At 36.5% G+C, this 12473-nt stretch overlaps 1 protein-coding gene across 3 annotated transcripts in view; it reads right to left on the bottom strand.

Annotated features, from left to right (window-relative positions):
* raly (RALY heterogeneous nuclear ribonucleoprotein) overlaps positions 1 to 11977 on the bottom strand; it is an 88923-nt gene extending 76946 nt beyond the window's left edge. For 2 of the 3 annotated variants that reach the window (XM_082136495.1, XM_082136496.1), the window contains exons 1-2: positions 11842 to 11977; positions 6804 to 6883 (exon numbers count right to left, since the gene is read on the bottom strand). The gene's annotated coding sequence lies outside the window, so the exon portion shown is untranslated. The remainder of the gene's footprint in view (positions 1 to 6803; positions 6884 to 11841) is intronic. The other variant, XM_082136497.1, reaches the window with a different exon arrangement.
* Between the last annotated feature and the right edge of the window lie 496 nt (positions 11978 to 12473).

Genomic DNA, 12473 nt, shown 5'->3' with positions numbered 1-12473 from the left:
GAGTTACAGACTTCAAAAGGTACTGCAGAAGAGAAATGACCCTGCAACCAGGCAGAAAACAGCAAAGTCTGAGATCTGAAGTCCCAAGGTTCATGTTCCTGAAGAGAAGACATTTTAAAGCTCAATACGCATGAATATCCTGAATGAATCTGTGTGCCAAAGATGGGGATTGAACGCTGATGCATCCTTTCTTACCCAAGACCATATAAGCAGCTCTTCTGGATGTGAAGCTTAAGGTCTTTCTTCATCTGTGCGTGTTGTTTGTTGGCAGAAACAAGCAGGCGAAAAAAACAGAATTCCATGCGATGGAACGGTTTCTCTTGTAAATGATTCAAGGATCAGTCATGCCTGATTAGGCCTGAGCCAGAGATATTGGAGAAAATGGAGGGCTTGTGTACTTCTGAGCCCCGCTGAAGCTGACTGACAACAGTGGGCTTCCAACATGTTCGATACAGTAGACGGCAAAGCAAGCTTTTATTTGATGCACAATAAAAGCTTGTAATGCTCCATTCTTTGCCAAATTGGTTCAGACAAGATGACACAATGAAGAGAAGAAAGGCATGATGGGATATGACTTGGCCTGTGTCAACAAAAAGTCAATCAAAAACAGAAACAAAGACTCAGCATCGAAGCAGTTTCTTTTAACCTCTATAGAACATTATACACAAACTAACAAATTCCTAGTAAAGAACGTTACTAACGTTACGACTTTACTTCCCAATGTAATAATACATAACAAATATATTTGCATATTAAAAAAAAAAAAAAATCATAATCTAAAAAATATATGTTTTGCCGTATGTGTTATAGTCACATAGACAATAAGCTTGCCCAATAAGAGCAGCAGCGAGAGACTGAAGGTTTTTGGCACGCAGAGGCAAAAGTCTTGTCACACGTCATATTGTAGCAGAAAAGGGTTCCTTCATTAATTCAAAAGCTTGACCCCAGGGGGTACGAGCAACGACTCATGAACTACAGAACCTGACATGAATGTGCACCACCAGAGCTTGGCAGTAATGCATTTAACTAAGCTAGATAAAGCATGGACAATGCATCTCAATTGTCTAACCCAAAATTTAATCACAGCTTTTAGCATTTATTTAATGTTATAAGCCACTCTAGCATGTTTTTCTGTGCATATGTACAGTGTTTTGTTGCTCAGGGATTGCTCTTTTTATAGCTCAGGAGACTTAACCCCGTTTGAGCTGTTTTAACTGAAAGAAACTTGCACTGCTCTATCTTAAAAAAATGTCAGTGCCACTGTTTTGTCTCAAGATGCACATCCGTAATGTTTTTTTCTAAGGCACGTTTATAAAAGTTACTTAAGGCCTAATCCCAGCTTAATCTAAGCCCTGTCTGTGAAACCAGGCCATACTGTTTAAACATAATTGAGATGTCAGTTCATTCACTTTCATTAAAATATCACATTTGTCTTAGATTATTCTGTGAATAAATAAAAATATAAACAAATGAGTCCACTTTTGACATACAGTACATTAGGAGTAAAGAGCTATAAAACTGTGAACAACGCATAGCTTGGATAACTTGGTGAGAAATATTTGAGCCTACATTGAGATGTCTGACATTTGAGTGCAGACCATGCAGATTGTCACTGATCTCTTCTAAAACTCATGTGGAATTACTGGAGCCTTTATTCGTAGGAGATAAAACCCCCTCAGAAACAGTAGACCTACAGTATAGTAGACTTTAAACACAGCATATAATATGAAAACATGTATTTTTGATTCTGTATTTTGCTTCATGATTTGTAGAATCATATTTCTACATGCCAAAACAACAACAACAACAACAACAATAACAACAACAAAAACAATATTGTCACAAAGATGAAAAACTTTGCAAGACAGGTTGACAATCTTTGTATAATGGCCTCTGGCAGATGAGGTTTAGATGTGGAAAGGTCACGACACTCTCACACGTATCTCTAAGTGCTGTTATTTTAAGAAAACAGCTGAATAGTACAAGATCCTTCTGATGTCTTTGAGAACTTGAAATAGTCATACAGTGAGTTGCATTTTTCATCTCTAAAAAAAATAAAGAAAAAAAAGAACGGTTCAAAAAACAAAGGTAAAAGTGATTTGCAATCGAAATGATCAGAATATTACACAGGAATGTAGCAAATATTTGTGCAAATGATGTCCTTATTATAAACTATTACACTTGCATCAATTCTATTTAGGTGCCAGAATGTTTAATATTTCATTAGAACCTTTTTTTTGTGTTTTCTGTTTTTTGGACAAGCTGGTGCAAAGAGTGAGAGATAGTGGGGGTACAGTTTCTGTGTAATACATCACTAAACACACACACACACACACACACACACACACACACACACGCACGAGAGAGAGGGAGAGGAAGCCTAAATTAACCCATAACTCATGGCAGAGGTCAGGCATTCTTATATAGAAAATATTCCTTTCAGCAAATACTGCAGGAAAAGAACATTTATTATTGATAGAAAAACACCCAGCAATATATAATAAACAGATGACTTGGCTTAAAGCTCACTGGAATTCCATCCATCACATAAATGTTCTCTTCATCTAGCAAAATTGACTACTGTCATGAGCTTTGTACAATGAACAAGACCACTTCTGTAAATAAGCTACAGGCCGGGGTTAAACTGAGCCAGACTGACACACACCAGACTGACTTGGAGAATATTTGTATATTAAATATTTGTATATCCATATGAGTGCGTTTATTTATTATGCTGTTTAGGTAGGGTTGTTCATTTTCTAGGAAATATTTGTAGGGTACTAAAGTTCATTTGAATGCAAAAAGTGCCTTACTTTACTGTAAACACCCTATATGTACGTACGTCATAAACAAAAGGTTTATGTTAAACATTTAACACACACTACCGTTCAAAAGTTTGGGGTCGGTACGGTTTTTGCTCACCAAAGCTGCATTTATTTCAAATAAAACATTTATTTAAAAACATTAATATCGTGAAATATTATTATATACTTATAATCTATTCATTTATAATCTATTGAAATATATTTTAAAATATTTACATTTGAATATTCATGTATTTAAATATACAAATTATATTTAATTTATTCATATGATGGCAAATAATAGAAAGTTCAAAAGAACAGCATTTATTTGAAATAGTAATCTTTTCAGTAAATATCTTTTTTTACAATCACATTTGCAAATGCATTTTGCTAAATAAAAGTATTAATTTATTTCTTAAAAAAAAAAAAAAAAAAAATCCTACTGACTCCAAACTCTTAACCAGTAGCATATGTTATTTTGCTTTCATCCACCTCCGAAATCCCAATTTAACCGCTGGCTGCAGGCCCCCCATGTGGGTAGCGTTCCAAGGATAGGCTTACTCATTTCCATGAAACACATCAGATATATTCACTGGAAGCTCATTTAGTTCTTACTTAAAAAAAAATTGCTTTTACTAAACGTACATAATTGTGTCTGATTGGCAAAGCATGGGCCTAATTGCAGTCCTGGTGAGGCAGGTGATGGAAATAGCTCATGAAATTGACTTCAAAAGAAGTTCTTGTCTTGCCTTCCGTAGATATGAATGAATCCTGACTGCTAATTTAACTTAAGTGAAGCAGTGTATGGTTTTCTGTAGCCTCCTCTCTCTCTTAGTACGCAAGATTTGCCATGCTCTCTGGCCAATGTTGCGGTCGATGTTTGACATATCTGAACACACAAACAACATGTTCATGAAATTTTCACAGAGGTGAATCTATAATTCACGTGCCCTCTCTTAGCTGGTGCTGATTAGAGAGAGACGCTGGAATCACTGCCAGGATCTGCTCACCGCATCTCTGATGCACATTTACCATTCAAAACACTTTCATCAAGACTCTCGTTCCAGACATTTTTGTTTAAAATGCCAAACCGACCTTGTTGCAGTGCTTCCTCTAATTAATGCTCATTCAAGACGTTACACATTTAGCTCAGTTCGTCTAAAAATACTCAACCCACCCACATTCAAAACAAATTTGCAAATCATATTCTCAAGATTGCAAGATTGTTTGCTGTTTAGTGACTGAATGAAGAGTGATTTTACATGCATGCATTGAAAAGTTAATTAGTTACAAATTTACTGATATTACACAGATTGTATAAACACAAAATCACATACACAAAACCCTTTCAGTTCGACTTAAAGCTCCGGGCCGTCGTTTTTCCTCTTTGTCGCCATCTCTGTTCGAAATCTGCAATTGCAGTTATTTGCGGAATTATAAATTGTACGTGGGTTGTGCTTTGGCACGGCACAGCGCGGATGAATCCAATGTTTTGAGGAGAATGTGTGGCTGTTAGTCACCGCGCCGGTGTGGATGTGCATTCGCAATCACAGATTCTACTTTTTGGAAGTATGACAAACATAAGAATTTTCTCCGGTAAATGTAATCTGAACAAGTAACATCCACTTTTGCTCTGACCAACTAAGGGGAAAAAAGCATTGCAGTAAATCGCGCTGATTAAATCTAACGATCGCTTATCATATCACGTCAAACCGTGCAAATTATACTTTGTTCTCAAATTGTTAATGTTAACAACATCAGCATTGCCTGACTACATTTAATGCCTTTCCGATATTATCCTTGTTTTCGCATGGGCCGGTTGCAGTCTCTTTTTTTCTGTAGCAACTCTGAAGTCAGAAGTCTTTTGCATTTTACAATGGGTGAATCTCCAGTTGTCACTGGTGATTGTCGTTTGAACCTTTCTGGATCCGCCATCAAATTGATAAGTTTAATTATATCAAGTGCTGTGAGAAAAGGCTATAAATCTCCACCTCCAACATCCTCACATGCAATATAGCCTACTAGCCGAGACTCCTTCTTTATGTGTAGAGATGTGACGTAATGACGCAAAGACATGCTCGAATTTCCCGCGGAAATCCACCAGTACCACTGGAATTAAAAACATTATTACAAGCTTACCGTTTTGAATCGAGCTAAGGCAAGCAGATCGTTCTGAACACTGGCTGGTTATGTACTTGCTAAAAATGTATGGAATTCAGCTTTAATATAGGCAGTCTAGAAGTATAAGCATGCTGTCCAAACTCTCCAAATGGAGAACTTTATTGCTTAGAGGATAGAAAGGAATTTTTCATTTTAATATCAACTTTGTCTCAGATACCTCTCCTAATATTTCTAAGCAGAAATAGAAAATCGACATAAATGAGACCTCTGTTGACATACAGTAATACTAAACAGCTATAAAAATGTATGTGAAAAGCATAGCTCAGACAATTTGGTCTTGAAATGTCATTACCGAAGACTGATTGCAGACTCTCGGCATATCTGAGCACTTATTATGAACTCTTATGAAACTCTACAGTGGAGACTTAAGATGAGAACTTCTAAAAAGAAGGAAACTTTAGCAAACTCGCCATTTGCACTGCCTTTAATCTCTGTCTACAGTTCAGGTAAAACAACTGAGATATCAGAGATCTCATTTGTGATATTTCTTTCCTTATTCCTTGGCTATTAAATTTTAAAGGTGCTGTAAGCAATGTTTTTAATACCACATATAAAATGTGCTGTACTGAATCTGACAGATATAACTGAAATAGGTGTCCCGAGAAATTACACCCGTCTTTGTAACTGCCCTATAGGCTTTGCAAAGAGCATAAAAAGTTAAGGAGTGAGTCACGTTTTTTTTTTTTTTTGCCATTTATGAACAACATCTCTCTGTGAATCATTTTGTGCATTCTGGTTTTCTGATATTTAACACCTTTAACATTTAATGCTTTCAGTTCTGACCAACCAATTCAGATAACTAGAGTGATAAACCAATGATGGAAGACCTACTGAAATCAACACCTCAACACAAACTAAGGAAATCAACTAACCACTAAAACTTCCATCAAACCAGTTTTTAGCAATATAGGGGCCATTTACACATAACGCATTTTTGCTTTTAAAAACACGAGATGCCACACAATAGTATCTAATTGCAGGCGAAGGTAGAGTCGAGAAAGTTGCACTTCTTTTAGCTTGACATGGAGTCTTAGAGGGGACCTATTATGCCCTTTTACAAAGTCATGATTTAGTTTTTGGGGTCTAGGTATTCATGCTTGAATGTTTAAAAAACACATTGTTTTTCACATATTTGACATTGTTACAGCACCTCTCGTCCCTGTCTGTCTGTAACGCTCTGTTTAGTTCCTGTCTCTATGAAGCCCCTCCTTCTGAAAAGCACAATGAGCTCTGATTGGTCATCTGAACCAGTGTGGCGTCAAAGGTCAATCACTTTGAGCGTGTTTTGTAAATGTCATGCCTTGGGTGGGAATTATTTAAATGAGGAATATTGTGACATGTACGTTCTCGGAAGAAAACTCAAGACTACAATCGAGGCGTTTTTAAGGAGTTAAGAAACACTGCGCACTGATATAGAGAATACTGTAACTCCCTTTGGAGTGACTCTGTACTTTGTAACTTTGCAGACCTTTTTCATGCTCAAACAGCAACATTACACACTAAAGAAAGATAAAAATGTAAAACAGCATAATACATCCCCTTTAAAAATGTATAACGGTCAAAGACGACCAGCTAATGCATGTTTACATAGAAAAACAATTAAAAAACAGCGCAACATAAATTCTGTATTGTCCAAAAACATGTAGTGGCTTTAAAATCCCCTCTCACGCTGCTTTGGGCACAATGAAAGTTCTGCACAAAAGCCCTGTTAACATTTATCAGTAAACACTGAACTTTAACACCTCTGCTCAGATCAAACATACTCAGATCAGTCTATGTTTGTAGAGACTCAGGCTTGAGAGCCGAAGTTGCACATACCTCTCTCTTCAGTGACCAGGGGACGGATGTGGATATGCTGCTTGGTCCCAGCGCTTGTGACCTGGAGTGTGTGAGGGATCCTGCGGTTTAAAACAAAGCAAATACTTTAAGTAGCAGGATTTCAGCAGCTGGACATGAGAACACATGAATAATATTACATTTTCAGATTTAAAAAAATAGTTGTGCCTTCTTGTGCAGATCTCAGTGCCTCAATGATGTGGGTGGTTATCAGGGTGTTGCGATAAAGTTGCTAGGGTTTTCTGAATGGTTGCTTATCAGCACAAGTCAAAAGAGGAACTCAATGTGAGTCTATGGCCGAGGTATACAATCCTGTTTCTAGAGGGCCACTGCTAAACACCAATTAAACACCTGAACCAGCTACAGTAATACAGATCTTACTAGGCAGGTTTGTTGAGGCAGGTTGGGGTTAAACTGTGGGACAGTGGCCTTCCAGGAGCAGGTTTGGACACCCCTGGTCTATGCAAATTTTTCACCCACCAAGTGAAAATAGCAAGCCTGATCACTAAGTACAAGCTGCATGATTTGAGGCATCATTCATGTCTGCAACACAGTGAGGAAATGTGGATTTAAATAGTTAAGGTTCAGGGTTTGTATGAGTAACAATAATGCATGCTAAAATTTGTTTTACAATCTCCAGTTCACAAGCAATTTTACTTTTACTATGGAATTTTCCATTGAAAAAACATCACTTTTTCAATCCAATGTCTCTCTCTTGACCCTTGGAGATTCATCATATGCCTCCTCTTTCACAGTCACGCCTAATGGAAACTTCCATGGACAGCATAACTCATGAGTAACTTGAGATATTCCATCATTTCAATCATGAAGATGCTGACAAACATAAGCCTGTTTCACATCAAGGCCAGCCAAATGTAGACTCAAGCGGAGGACGATCAATCTAAGCACACTTCTGATGTTTAATTCTGAATGTGTCGCAGGGGCTTTATCGTGGGATTAGTTGTTTGGGTGGCGGTAGCCACTGACATTTGAGGAGCATTCCAGTCATACAATATCCCGTGTGCTCAGCCACTGCCCCCTGCTGCAATAAGTACTGACAGTCACGCCACGCATCCTTCCCAAAACATCAGTCAGTAACATTAACTGAAAAAGAAATGTTAGACGACATCAAACACTGAAGTTGAAAGGCCAAACATTTAGAATCAAATGGTATAATTATTTAATGAATAAATAAACAAATGAAAAGACATTGTGGTTGGCAGAACTTTACCATAAAAACACCATGGTGATGTTACAAACATTAGAGGATGTGGTTTTGGTGACTACTGTATATAGAGTATTTGGCATTAAAGGTAGGGTAGGCAATTTTTCTCATAAACACTGTTATTCTGGTCAAAACTCTCTTCACATCCTGATAGCAATCAATAATACAAGTGGTCGAAATATAAAAAAAAAATGCACATTTATCTTCTGTGGAGGTCTCAGGACCAAAAAAATGCATCCAATCATTGCATTCGGTCCAAATGCAATGATAGGATGTCCTACCTGCCTGTTAGCGCATGTATTTCCATACGTCTGCGCACCTGCTCGCGCAGACATCACACGACATCAGTGCGAACGAACAGCAGCCACATTTTACAGTTCCTCCTGAACCAAAACAACGAGCTCATACTCATTGGCTGAATATGCTCCGGCTGTGTGCGATGTGTGTGTTCATGTGTTTTGAAGGAGGCGAGGCTTTGGAGACCCTCTGAAGGGAGGGTGTATCTAACGCTTTTAAAGCTAGCTTGCTATTGCTAGCCACTCCGAAATTGCCTACCCTACCTTTAAATTATAGAACGTTATGTAATATAATATACAAACCATTTGGGCTTAAAATCAGTAAGTTACTGTAAATAATAACAAACACAAACATTATTGCAACAATGCAATAAACTTACTAAATATAATAAAATGGACACTCAAATGTAAAGACAATTTATGGCAAGAAACTCTTTTAAAAAATAAAACCAAAACAAATGTGATGTTTCATGCAGGGAAATTAGAACACAATTTTTTTTTACACAAATTTTGATACAACAACCACATCTTAACAAGATTTTACCATATATGCATTGGCCTACATAAAGAAATGCCTTGCTGTACACTTTTGACACTTGACTGGCTGACTGAATTCATTACACATCACAGAGACCTAGATTATGTTAAGAGCACAACTGCCAATTTACTCATAAAACTTTCATGCACATGTAATCTCAATTTTTAATTCATTATGTGCTTGATATGACAGAATTAATTAATTAGTCTGATAACCTTTTTTAATTTTTGACATTCCAAAAGTATGAGTACGGAACGTGAAAAAGCTTGAAAAACATAAAAATACCCATGAGACTTTAATATTCCTGACATTTAGCTGGCTTAAAGTAATTTTTGCCACTGGCTTTTGATGGAAGAAAAAAAAGTAATGACTAATAATATCTGAACTTTTCACAACAAAGCTGCAAGCTAATGCAAATTTATGCAACTGCCATGTCAATGTCCAATCAGTGGTGCTGCTAACTACTTAAAGCAGGGTTATATTTAGTATCTTGAACATTGGACGCAACAATACAGAGTACATTTCTAGAAGTTGAGAAATACTTAAGCAATACTAAATAACCACCTTAAGACAAGTGTGAACACTTATGAATAAATAAGCTGCTTTGAATAAAAATGTAAATAGTATTCTTTTTCTTGTATACACAAACATATTTTGCTATATTTCAAACATATAAACTTTGTGAATTTTGTCTTAATGTGTAGATTTTACTTTAATTTTAATGCATGGAGACATTATTTTATTTAAGCCTCACTTTTAGTGCTGGCGCTGTTTTCTGTTATTTGAATTCAGTAGCTGTAAGTGGTCAACTTGAGGTGGATATCCATAGGCAACTAATGCCCTAGATAAGCTAACGACAGTACAAGTGGAGAAAGACCGAAATTGACCAACCAAAACAACAAAAATCACCCCCAAAACACTGTTCACGGTCACATCTACCTTGAAAGGAATATTCTGTTATTTAAAACTTAATGACAAAGACATAAACATAAACTGGGAAAATTCCTTTATGCCATGACAACATAAAGATAATAGTGTCCTTCAAACTCTTTTATGAAAAAATACAAGTGCATCAATGGGAGGGCATGAGCAATACAAAGCATTACTGTAGAAATGTATGAACAAATGGCTTAAAGTGCTTCACTGTGTTTTTGAAGGTCAAAAACTGTGTTTTTTTTTTTACTAAAACGTATGGCAAAGAAGTATACCTGGACAAATGCAATAATGGATTTTTTTTATTTTTTTTTAGTGAAAGTGCATGCACTGAAGACCTTATAGAGACATGGAGGTCTTCCAAGAGAAGCAAGTGGGTGCATTTATGTCTATAGAGACAAGAAGCATGCGATTGGAAAAGAGACAGGACAAAACCTTTGACTCTTGTTTGTCATGACCTCCAAATAAAGTCTTGTGGCAGCTGTGGCACCGTGGGCAGAAATACATCTCAATCTCCAACTTTTTTTTTGTTCTTTACCACGTCAATCACATTTCTAGTGTTCAGTTGTGTTCCTTTAGGTTGAACATGACCAACAAACATACCTTAAACAAGTTCTGAATGCATATATATTTTTTTATTTTAGTTCAGGGACATTGCACATCACAAACCTTTATTAGGTCCAGTTACATCGTCTACAGATCAAACTGTTGCACTTGTAATTAGATGCAATTATAAGGCCACAGCTGATTTGCAAGAATCTTGTAAGGTAAAACAGTGACCCATAAACTGCATTTTTGGGACCATATAGCATGTTTCCAGACAGCTGTGGTGCGCATGATGCCCAAATATGTTGCCTAAGTAGACAGCTCACTACGTTTTGAGACACAGCCAGTAAATCACAGAAGCAATTTCACAACATGCTTGAAGGGTCATTCCACAAATAGGGTGCCTTTGCTGTCCCTAGTGCTAATATGTGTAAACAATGTCTTACACCAGCTTTTACTATGTGTTATTACAGTATATGCATTTTCCAACACATCAACAAAATCCAGATCATTTATTTTTTCCCCATTTTCTTTTATAGGTTATATACATTGAATACTGAATATCTGTAGAAATATCAGCATAAAAACGGCATATTAATATCAGCATATTAAAATATGTCACTTTTATAAAAGCATTCAGTAACTAAAGTATAACAGCATACATTTGGCTTGAGATGGCATAATGCTGTATTAACACTTAAAATATTCTTTGTCTGACAGATCTTGAAAAAGACATTTACTTTTATAAGCTTTTTAAAAGGAAAAAGCACACATTTCGTGGAATGCCCATGAAAACATACTTCATCATCAAACTAAATCAAGTCAACGTATGTGCGCAGCATGTCCATATTCCCGGTCTCTTAGTACATAACATGGATAAGTGCTGTAGAATAATAGCAGATCTAGGGTGTTATTCAACAGTCCAGACGTGTTTAAATGTTCGCAGAGATCTGCAGTGGAGGAGTCGCGCGCTGCGCTGCATTGACACGCGCTCCAAAACACACTGACATCACATCAGTCCGCACAGAAAAAAAAAAAGAAAAAAGAAAAAAAAAGAAAATTTTTGATAAAAAAAGAAAGATATATCGCTCCACATCTTTGAAACATAACTGTGCTCTCAAAATAAAAAAAATAAGAGAAATGTTCTCACTGAGGTAATTCGTCAGGAACAGCATGTAAATGTCCAACTGATAAATACAAAGAACGAAAGAAAAACAAAAATTAAAAGCAAAACAAAATCGTGTCCAGCACTTGCTCCTATACAGGATATTGCACAAAATAAAGAAACGAATACACTCAAAAATTAACTACCAAAGTTAACCAAAACCTGACGTTCCCCCTCTCCAAGAAAGGTAAAACATTAAAAACCGTCTGTCAGTTGAATTCAGAAGAAGAACAAAATTCAAGCACTTCTCAAATCAAAAGAGGACGTAGAGAAGAGGTAAAGATGAAGAAAAGAGAAAATTAAAAGAAAGTACTCACCGGTGAAAATGTCAGAGAGCAAAAATGTTGAAAGAGCAACAAGAGCAAGTGAGTGAGGAGGAGCTGTCAGTGTCAGCGGCGCAGTGACCGGGGAAAGCAGCGGCTCAACAGTATAAACAGCGCTGGTGTGGAGCAAACCATCGCGACTGCGCAGGGGGAGACACAGACACATCATGGATCTACTTAAAGGTGCACCCAGTAATTTTGTCATTAAACTCAGTCATTTGCTCATTAAAAAGTTTAACACGTAAGTAATGCACAGTGTTTTGATAAATAGCATTAAAATGATATTTACACACGAGTCTAGTCACATGAACCTTCTAAAAAGTGTTTTTAATTTAATTTTTCAATTTTTATGGCAACATAAAAGACATTTTATACAACCCCATTTGGAGACAGGCATAAAATGGTACAAATATAAGACAGACAGTTTAAAGGTTCCACAGCCTCTAAATAGACATATATTTGAAAAAGAGCATGCATAAGGTCTTGTGTCCTGTAGATAGACTTTTTCCAATAATTGTTGGTAAGAAAATGATATATATACACAGATATCAATAAATTACGGTTATTAGTGTTATATATTATTGTTGTTACCATGTTTTACACTACTTGTTACACTAGCTGTTTTA

Source organism: Leuciscus leuciscus (assembly GCF_965113295.1).
Source record: "Leuciscus leuciscus genome assembly, chromosome: 14".
Taxonomy (NCBI): Eukaryota; Metazoa; Chordata; class Actinopteri; order Cypriniformes; family Leuciscidae; genus Leuciscus; species Leuciscus leuciscus.
The sequence above is the reverse complement of the archived record's forward strand: the minus strand, read 5'-3'. Positions and strand labels throughout refer to the sequence as shown.